Raw genomic sequence first — 10,556 nt, 5'->3', positions numbered from 1 at the left:
AATTTAAAATATCTTTTTAACTGTAAAATTTATTTTTACAATAATAGTTTTGATATAAACATATTTTTGATATTATTCAATATAATTATATATATACATTAATTAATTTTATATATTAATATATGTATTATAAATATATTCAATTAAAATAAACATATTATACATTGTACACTAATTTTTATAATAATTTTAAGTAGCAGATCCATATTGTTGTAACAATCATTTTGTCAAATAGTTTAATGAGAACATATACAGTTGTTACAACATTCTGATTCTATAGCATATTGCTAGAAATTTATCATTTGTTCTGTCAATCAAAGCGTAAGTTTAAATATTTTTTTTTCTTAGCGAAGGCATTATGTTTAGAATTAGTTACCACTCTTGAGCTGTCGGAGAGGTGGTCTTTATTTTTTACAATATTTGTTAATGTGTAATTACTTATTTTATAGAAAAATTCCTCTATTATTAGAGATTTAGAAACTGATGTTCAGCTTTTAAACCCCAGAAGGTCACACATGTAATGAAACATTTTTATCATAGCAAAAATTAATAATATATGTAATTCCTTAAAGAGAATCCAAATCACAAACAAAATTTTATAAACCAACATGCCCCGCCCCGACAACAGTATAGAGATGCTACAACTCTAGTCTTTTGCCACTCCAAACAGTTTCTGCGTTAATCGAAACTATTTGCTGAAACAAATTAATACAGCTACCTGTAATAAACTAAACTCCCAAAAAGACTCAAACTTGACTGACAATTAGATCATATGCTTCTACGGAGACTGGATTGCAGATACGATGTACATGATAGGAGGATCCACCACCGACACCGCAACAGTCAATACTCTGAGTAGTGGACTGCAAGAAACTTCAGAATCTCAACGAAACCGCTCCCACCAATGTCTTTAGCTTCACTTAAGAACCTAATCGAACCATATTCATAGCTTCCCATATCTTTTGCTGTTCCTCTTCTTCTCCTTCTTATTGTTTCGATATAGAGTTGATACATTTACATAGTACGAATCAGAAAAAACATGTTTAGACTTTAGCAGCGAACTTCAATCTTATAAGTCATCAAAAGGAAGCAACTGTGGGTGGGTCTTATTCAGTTTCGATTTGCATCAATGACCCAACAGAGATGCTGGGTTTTTAAGAAGTTGTATCTCAGAAATCTTCATAGTGATCTCATAAGCTATTAAGATGTGGAGACATGCCAGATGCTGGTGTTTTCCCCTTTTGCCACCTCCTCCATCAAGCTTCTCTGCCTTTTTACCCTCCTGTAACACAATACACAAACAACATACTATAGATTATATAGAACGCAAAGAGTCAGATGCAGATGTGCATGGTAAATTGGACGACTTGTCTCACGCATCTAACATCATCTGTGACAATGGAAGACAAAAAAAGACAGCATATTACCTTGTGTAGTTGCATGACTCTATCTCTCCCAACCGTAAGTGCACGCCTTGACACTTCGATCAAATGAACCAGAGTAGAGCTCTGCAGTTCTGTGTCTGAAACATAGGGAAGAAACAGTGTTCCTGTGACCTGTAAAGGCACGTAGACACATAATCATAAAAGCTGAGACTTGACGTAAGATACCACAAAACAAAAATTGGACTTTATATGAACATGGACATGTTCTCTGGTACTAACGTCCGATATATGAACATGGCGATCAACTCCTCTAGTCGCCAAGTAACGACCATCAGAGTAAAAAGCTAAAGCACCTACAATAATAACAAACAGCAATCATGAATACAAAATGAAAGGATTCAGCAGAGACTCCAGACTTCAGAACCAATGACAATACTTGCTGCTAGATATATCACAACGTAACTAAACAATCAAGCGACTTGATAAGGTAAGAGAGGTGTTAAGTGGAGAATATTACCCTTTAGAGACGCATCTCTCAATTTGAAGCAGATTGCTTCCTACTGTTTTAAGCGTAGTTCATTACAACTTGAGCACTTGCTGATTCGAAGAAAACAACAGTGCTTATGTGCAAAAGAGATAAAAAATTTAAACTTGGTTTGGTGAGAATACAACTAACCTGGAGATGGAGCTTGGTGAAATCACCTTCGTCCCGAGGATTGAGAAGAAGAAACATGTCTTGTCAGCAGCAAGATCCTTGGTTTCCTGAATAAAAGAGAGAGATCTCAAACCTATGAGTCTATAAACTTGAGGTCGAGATTGATTTGCTAGCAATTATGAAACAAAAAGAAACCTTAAGAGCCTTCAAGAATTTTGAAGTACCACTCTGAGAAATGGTTCCAAGACAGACAGTCTATAAGTTCTTCCTTTGTCACCACCATCTCCAAGCAAAGCAGGCTCTATCACACTCAAGAACCTCAGCTTATCAAAGCATCACTTGCATAACTGTAAACATATACAAAATAACACAGTCAATCAATTCTTGTGACTCTATAAATCTATGAACAATCAAATCTAACAATCTACTCACCTGCCAGTGATAAAGTCTCAAACTTTCACATTCATTTCAAGTTCCCATGCTAAAAATCAAAACTTTAGTAGAAACGAACCTCATCTTGGCACTCGAACTTCTCACCGGACCCTTCACCGCGAACCAATTACATATCTTCTCGAGGTGCCAGCTACATGAAGCACCGGTTCTCAGACCACCACCTCTGCGAGGAAGAAACACACAAGTAGATATTGATTTCAATTAACATACACAAGGAAGAGACTTTAACAGAAGGGTTTAAAAATAACACGTACTGAGGAGACTCGCAGTCGCAGAGGAGGCAACGGTCGTCTTGCTGGTCCTGCCGTCGCTGGAGAGTGAAGAGTTGCTAGTGTGTTTCATCGCGATGAGTGTGATAGAATCTTATAAACTTCGATGGAGACATAAGATAGGAAATGAGATGTATAAATAGAAAAACAGAAAGGTGAAAGGTATAATTGAATGTGTTCATTCAAGGTTTGATTGGAGCACTTAGCGATGAAGTTAATCGACGAAACCGATGTGGAGATAAGAGAAAGGGAAGAGGTGGAAGGTAAGTGATGAAGTTAATTGACGGAACCGATGTGGAGATAAGAGAAAGGGAAGAGGTGGAAGGCGTGAAGATCGGGTAAGAAAGCAGAAATTGAATATCTCATTTCTGACATGGAAAAAAGCTTCAACCTTATTGGCTGATTTAACACTCCGACGTGGACACGCTAATATGCTCTGATATCGGGCTTTTAGTATAGTTTTGATTATATATATATAGTAGTTTTGATTTTCCCCGGCTTTAATGTTCCATATTATCTTTTTAAATTGAAAAATTGTCATTTAAATTACGAATTTTCAAATTTGGTTGAAAAAGCATAAATTTTTTCTTGGACCATTTTAAACACCAACTTAGTTTGACTAACTATTTTAAACATTAATTTAATTTGACTAAATTAAATTAAACACGACATTAACTTGGATAACGGAATGATTAAAAAGAGTTAAAGGCCGTCTCTAATCTCCGTTAAGTACAAAACAAAGTCGTTTTAAAAAAAACTTAGTTTGACTAATCATTTTAAACATTAATTTAATTTGACTAAACTAAATCAGTTTTGTTTCTTGGGATAATCCAGAAGAGTTGAATAGTGATCAAAACAGTTACGAATTTAAACCCAAAATCGCAATGGAGGCTGTAAAAAAGAAATTGTGGAGAGGGGGCTTTGATACTAGCATAAATATTGAATATTTTGTTTGAAAACAGATTTATGTCTCAAATTGAATCAATTCACTTCACGAAAACATACAATCGTTTTTATCCATGTGCAAAAATGTCCTTCTATTTTACATTATTTACAGACATCCCTTTAAACTTTTGAAACTGATCATAAATCCATGTGAACTACACAAAATTAATCATGTTAACACAATCATTTTTATTATGTGTAGATAAAATTTGGGAATCCAAGAATCTCACTACAGTTTTTAACATTTCACACATGGTAAAAATAAGTAACTGCAATTCCATATAATTTCATAAAAGTATCTGTTAAAATTAGCAGTTTTTTTGTGCTTATTAATATCATAAACTGTAATTTAAAACATTAATCTTTTGTAACATTTGTGAAAACATATATAAATAGGACGGCACCAAACTATTTAAATATCACAACAACATATCAAAACAAATAGATTTAAAATCGATTATTTCTTAAATACTACTAAATTTCCAAAAAGATGAAATCTAGTGTATTGTTTGCAACTCTTCTTGTAATTTTTCTCTCACGTAAGTTGATTTGTATTGATAAATAAATATATTACATTTTTAGTCTTTATTATTTTAAATTAATATCTAGTAATTCAATATATGACTGAAACTTTGTAGGTACCTCAAATATTTTTGCAAAATCCTTTTCTGAAGATAAAACATATATTTCAAATCAAGCAACGAGCCCTCTACTTGATATCCAAATAAAAAATCGAATACTTTATGATGAACAAATTAGGCCCCAGGCTGCCAGGAATCCAATTGGATTTTGTCAAGAATGTGCACATCATTGTATTAGAAAGAAGAGGTTTATGCTAGATTGTAAACGTTATGAATGTTATTGTGATCATAGCAGATATAATCAGAGAATATGTTCAGGGTGGGAGTGGTTTTATTGCAGAAATAAATACTAATATGTATTTTGGGATTCACATATAAAATAAAAAAACCATATATTATTTTCTATTAAATATTAGTGTTTTTTACTTCATGTGTATATGTTACGTTAATTAGCTTGAAGGTTATGTATGTGTGCAAATATTTTGTAAAACAAATAAACCGACACATCAATACATAATGATTATACATAAGTTCTGAATTTTTATTCAAATTTTACTGTGGATATAATATTGATTTAATAATTTAGATGTAATGATTCAAAAAAAAATCATAAGAAAACATCTTATGTAGTTAAAATAATGAAAATCTAGAATCTACAAGTCTGAAATCTTGTATATGTTATTTTATTTTAAACTATTTAAATTAGTCTATCTTATTTATAGGGAGATTATAAATCACTGCTGATGAAATGTTTTATGGATGTTACAAAAGTTAATAATTCGTTGATGATCGTGAAGAGTAAATAAATCACCAATAAACAACAAACGATCCAAAATTACTGTAAAACACCAAATGAAAGCCTCCTACAAAAGCTATCTAGACTTGGTAAAACATCTTGAAATACTTGTCTATAAAGTCATAAACCGTTAAAACTGCACTCAGTTAAAAAATGAAACTTATCCAGTCTGACATCGATTTCAGGCGCTTATTAATGTGCCACATACCAGTCTAGAACCCATCTTAGAACCTTGATAATCGGTTATAAATATTAAAAAATTTGACATAAACCTCTTGAATTGAAAACCTTGTCAATCAAATTCTCCTCGATTCCAGTGGCCAAATAATGAATGGTCAACGCTTTGATACTAGCATAAATATTGAATATTTTGTTTGAAAACATATATTATGCTTCAAATTGAATCAATGCACTTCATGAAGACATACAATCGTTTTTATCCATGTGCAAAAAAGTCCTTCTATTTTACATTATTTACCGACATCACTTTATACTTTTGAAACTGATCATAAATCCATGTGAACTACACAAAATCAATCATGTTAACACAATCATTTTTATTATGTGTAGATAAAATTTGGGAATCCAAGAATCTCAATTACAGTTTTCAACATTTCACCACATGGTAAAAATAAGTAACTGCAATTCCATATAATTTCATAAAAGTATCTATTAAAATTAGCAGTTTCTTTTGTGCTTATTAATATCATAAACTGTAATTTAAAACATTAATCTTTTGTAACATTTGTGAAAACATATATAGGACGGCACCAAACTATTTAAACATCACAACAACATATCAAAACAAATAGAATTAAAATCGATTATTTCTTAAATACTACTAAATTTCCAAAAAGATGAAATCTAGTGTATTGTTTGCAACTCTTCTAGTAATTTTTCATTCACGTAAGTTGTTTTTTATTGATAAATAAATATGTTACATTTATAGTCTTTATTATTTTAAATTAATATCTAGTAACTCAATATATGACTGAAACTTTGTAGGTACCTCAAATATTTTTGCAAAATCCTTTTCTGAAGATAAAACATATATTTCAAGTCAAGCAACGAGCCCTCTACTTGATATCCAAATAAAAAGTCGAATACTTTATGATGAAAAAATTAGGCCTCAGGCTGCTAGGAATCCAATTGGATTTTGTCAAGAATGTGCACATCATTGTATTAGAAAGAAGAGGTTTATGCTAGATTGTAAACGTTATGAATGTTATTGTGATCATAGCAGATATAATCAGAGAATATGTTCAGGGTGGGAGTGGTTTTATTGCAGAAATAAATACTAATATGTATTTTGGGATTCACATGTAAAATAAAGAAATCATATATTATTTTCTATTGAATATTAGTGTTTTTTACTTCATGTATATGTTACATTAACTAGCTTGAAGGTTATGTATGTGTGCAAATATTTTGTAAAACAAATAAACCAACACATCAGTACATAATGATTGTACATAGTTCTGAATTTTTATTCAAATTTTACGGTGGATAAAATATTAATTTAATAATTTAGATGTAATGCTTCAAAAGATTCATAAGAAAACATCTTATATAGTTAAAATAATGAAAATCTAGAATCTACAAGAATGAAATCTTGTATAGGTTATTTTATTTTAAACTATTTAAATTAGTCTATCTTATTTATAGGGAGATTATAAATCACTGCTGATGAAATGTTTTATGGATGTTACAAAAGTTAATAATTCGTTGATGATCGTGAAGAGTAAATAAATCACCAATAAACAACAAACGATCCAAAAATTACTGTGAAGACACCAAATGAAAGCCTCCTACAAAAGCTATCGAAACTTGGTAAAACATCTTGAAATAATTTTCTATAAAATCAGAAACTGTTCAAACTGCACTCAGTTGAAAAATGAGACTTATCCAGTCTTACTACCTATTTTAGGCGCTTATCAATGTGACATATACCAGTCTGGAACCCAACCTAGTACCTTAATAATCGGTTTTAAATATTAAAAATTTAGCGAAAACTTCTTGATTGAAAACTTTGTCGATAAATTCTCCTTGATTCCAGTAGCCAAGTAATGAACGGTCAATGCTATTGAGTTTCTAAAACTATATATATTCTAAGGAGATGTAGTTTACACTATGATTCAGAATCAACCATAAAATAATCATTGATTAGCTAAATATGTATGATGGTGGAATATATGAAAACAAAAAAAAAGATGCTTACAAAAATAACTAAAACAAGCCATAATACAATCGGAAATTTGAAAGCTAAAACCAATAAACAATAATTACTAAAACACAAAAAAATCTCGTTTATTTCTTGGCAGAATCAAAAAGAGGTGGATAGTGATCAAAACAATTACAAATTTAAATCTTAAATCGCAATGGAGGCTGTAGAAAAAAAATGGGTGGAGGAGAGGGTTGTAACTAGCATAAATATTGAATATTTTGTTGGAAAACACATTTTAGGCTTCAAATTAAATTAATGCAGTTCATAAAGAAATTCAATCATTTTAATTCGTCAGTAAGATGGTCCTTTATTCTACCTTATTTACAAACATCACTTTAAACATTTGAAACTAATCTTAGATCCCTGTGAACTATACAAACTCAAATTTTAATTTCATATATTAACACAATCATTTTAATTATGTGTACATAAAATTTGGGAATCCATGTCATTATATTAGAAAGAAGAGGTTTCTGGTAGATAGAATATTTTTTAATGAAAACAAGTTCGCTTTTATGTTAGTTCGTACTGAGATTTTCGAAAATTTGTGTGTTTAGTGATTATAGCAGATATAATCGGAAAACTATGTAAATGTTGGGATCTATTTTTCATGAGTGACTAAGATGTATTTTGGGATTCACAAATAAAATAAAGAAACCTTTATATTATTTTCTATTAAATTGTAGTGTCTTTTACTTCACATTTTTTACGTCAATTAGGTTGTATGTTATATAAGTGTGCAGATATTTTGTATAAAAATAATCAATATATCAAAACGGAACGACTGTACACAAGTTATGAATTGTTATTCAAATTTTACGGTGGAAATAATATTAACTTTCGTCATTTAGATAAACTGTAACGCCTCAAAAAATTCATAAATCATCTTAGATAATAAAAATAATAAAAATATAATGCCTACAAAGTCTGAAATCTTGTATAAGTTATGTCTTTAAAACTAGAAAAATATATTTATATTATTTATAGAGAAATTATAACTCACCGCTGATAAAATCTTGAATGGATGTTACGAAAAATAATAATTCTATGATCGTAAAGAGTAAATAAATCACCAATAATAAAAATGATCCAAAAGTTATTGTCAAGGCACCAAATGAAATGCTATGATAAAAACTATTGAAACATGGTAATATTTTTTTTTGAAATGCTAGTATATAAAGTCATAACTTGTCAAATTACATTCAGTTGGAAAATGAATCTAACTATCGAATTCAGGCATTTATTAGTGTGCCACATACTAGTCTGGAACCTAAGAACTTTGATGTAACAAAAATTAACAATCGATGGTGAAGAAGAGTAAATGAAAAATGAGATGTAGTTACATTAAAGAAAAGATCTCTTGTACATTATTTACCAAATGATTTGTTTACATATCACCATCACAATCAATCTAACAAAAAATGATGACATGACTAACTTAAATAATAACATGGATCCTACATAATTATGATATGGGTTAACACATTTATTACACTAAATTCAGTTGTTTTTTTGTCATCGATTTTTACAGACTTATGTAGACTCTGTAAATCAGGTTGGTGGCTCTTCATCCATGTGCACAACAAAAGACGCTTGAGTCCTAGCCCCTCGTGCTAGTCCGTCGGCCTTCAGATTGTGTGTGCGTGATACATAAATGACATCTGAGCTGTGAAAATTGTCTTACAAGATCTTGATATCTTCTAAATAAGATGCAAAAGTAGGCTATTCCTCTGGTTCCGACACCATCTTTACCAATTGAGAACAGTCTGTTGCAAACGTAACCCTAAATTGATGCAAATTCCTCATACACTCCATTACCCAAATTAATGCTTCCACTTCAGAATGAAGAGGAGATAGAGAAGCTCGGACATTCCTTGCCCCCATTAATCAAGCAAATCCTTGAAGGGTGCTGTACCACCCTTGACCAGAGAACACTTCCTTATCCTTCCAAGAACCATCTACGAAACACCATCTTTCTGGTATTGACGGTAAATTTTGAATTGGCCGTTCTATTACTGAGATAGCTAACGATTGTGCATCTTCCCATATTTTTGCTTCTGTTACTGCTATTTTAAGTGTTTCGCTAGGATCAATATCCAAGTTACTAAAGACCTTGTTGTTCCTTCCTTTTCAGATATACCATAAAATCCATGCAAAATTATGGTCATCTATTTTTTGGTAGAACTCTCCAAAATAGATAATCCATATTCGTGTAGAAAGACTCAGTTGGAAAAATTGTTGGATTAGATGGTATCTGGGATAAAGCCCAAACCTGACGTGCCGGAGGACATTCAAAGAACACATGGTTTATTGATTCCTCTGGAGCACCACATCTATCACAACATATATCCCCTGTAAATCCTCTAGCATGTAAATTTTTCCTCACTGCTATGCACTAAATTCAGTTAAAAAATTTTAAATATCAAATATTAAGTATATAACTATTACCACAACTAAAAGATTAACTATATAATTATTACCATAATTAAAAGATATAAATAAATAATTTAAAATGGATTAATTAAAAATAAATTAAATTTATTTATTATTTTATATATTTTTAATGTTTATAACTAAAATTTATCTAAATATGGTAAAATTATATAAAAAATATTTCATTCTTAAATTTATATCTCATGATTAATTTTTCTATATACTGTAAATAAAACAAGTTCTATATATTCTAGCTTTTATAATGTTTTGAATTTTCAAATAAAATTTTCTGAAAAACTATATGTGGTTAATATTTTCAAAAGTTAATCTATCTTGGCAGAAATATATTTCAAACAACATATTACTTTTTAAGAGGTTCATTACATATTTAAAAGGTAAATAAATATTGTTAAAAAATTAGTATATGATATCAAGATTATAGTAACATGGCTAATTTGTTTTAGATATTTTGACAAGTTCTTAAAATATTTTAATAATCTAACATCATTATATTAAAGATAAACATTGTACAAATATTTATATTTATTTTTATTAATTTTAAAACACAAAAAATAATAATAATAATAGTTTGTATAATTAAATATATTAATCAATATAAAAATATAATTAATCAATTTCTAAATTAGTAATTCTCTTAAAAGTTAGTTTTAAATTTAGCTTAAATTAAAAGTTTTATTTCGGAGCATGGTGCATGAAAATTTTTAAATCGAGGGGACAAATGAGGTTAGTCTCCTAATTTGAGAGATATGATATGATGCTTATATGAGTTGCATCCAAAACGCCCTTTGTGATCT

The 10,556-nt window shown here is 30.0% G+C and overlaps 1 long non-coding RNA gene across 3 annotated transcripts; it reads right to left on the bottom strand.

Annotated features, from left to right (window-relative positions):
- Window positions 1–518: 518 nt before the first annotated feature.
- LOC108848711 (uncharacterized) lies at window positions 519–3,177 on the bottom strand. Of its 3 annotated transcripts, none has more exons than XR_008945450.1 (8): window positions 2,748–3,177; window positions 2,473–2,656; window positions 2,236–2,387; window positions 2,062–2,147; window positions 1,903–1,982; window positions 1,665–1,738; window positions 1,428–1,556; window positions 519–1,282 (listed from the first exon to the last, which is right to left on the bottom strand). It is a non-coding gene; the product is annotated as an uncharacterized LOC108848711 (long non-coding RNA). The 3 variants fall into 3 exon arrangements; XR_008945451.1 differs by having other exon boundaries at window positions 1,903–1,978; window positions 2,552–2,656; window positions 2,748–3,176; XR_008945449.1 differs by having other exon boundaries at window positions 2,552–2,656; window positions 2,748–3,173.
- Window positions 3,178–10,556: the final 7,379 nt, after the last annotated feature.

The sequence above is a fragment of the Raphanus sativus genome, chromosome 4, assembly GCF_000801105.2.
Source record: "Raphanus sativus cultivar WK10039 chromosome 4, ASM80110v3, whole genome shotgun sequence".
In the NCBI taxonomy this organism is placed as follows: Eukaryota; Viridiplantae; Streptophyta; class Magnoliopsida; order Brassicales; family Brassicaceae; genus Raphanus; species Raphanus sativus.
The sequence above is the reverse complement of the archived record's forward strand: the minus strand, read 5'-3'. Positions and strand labels throughout refer to the sequence as shown.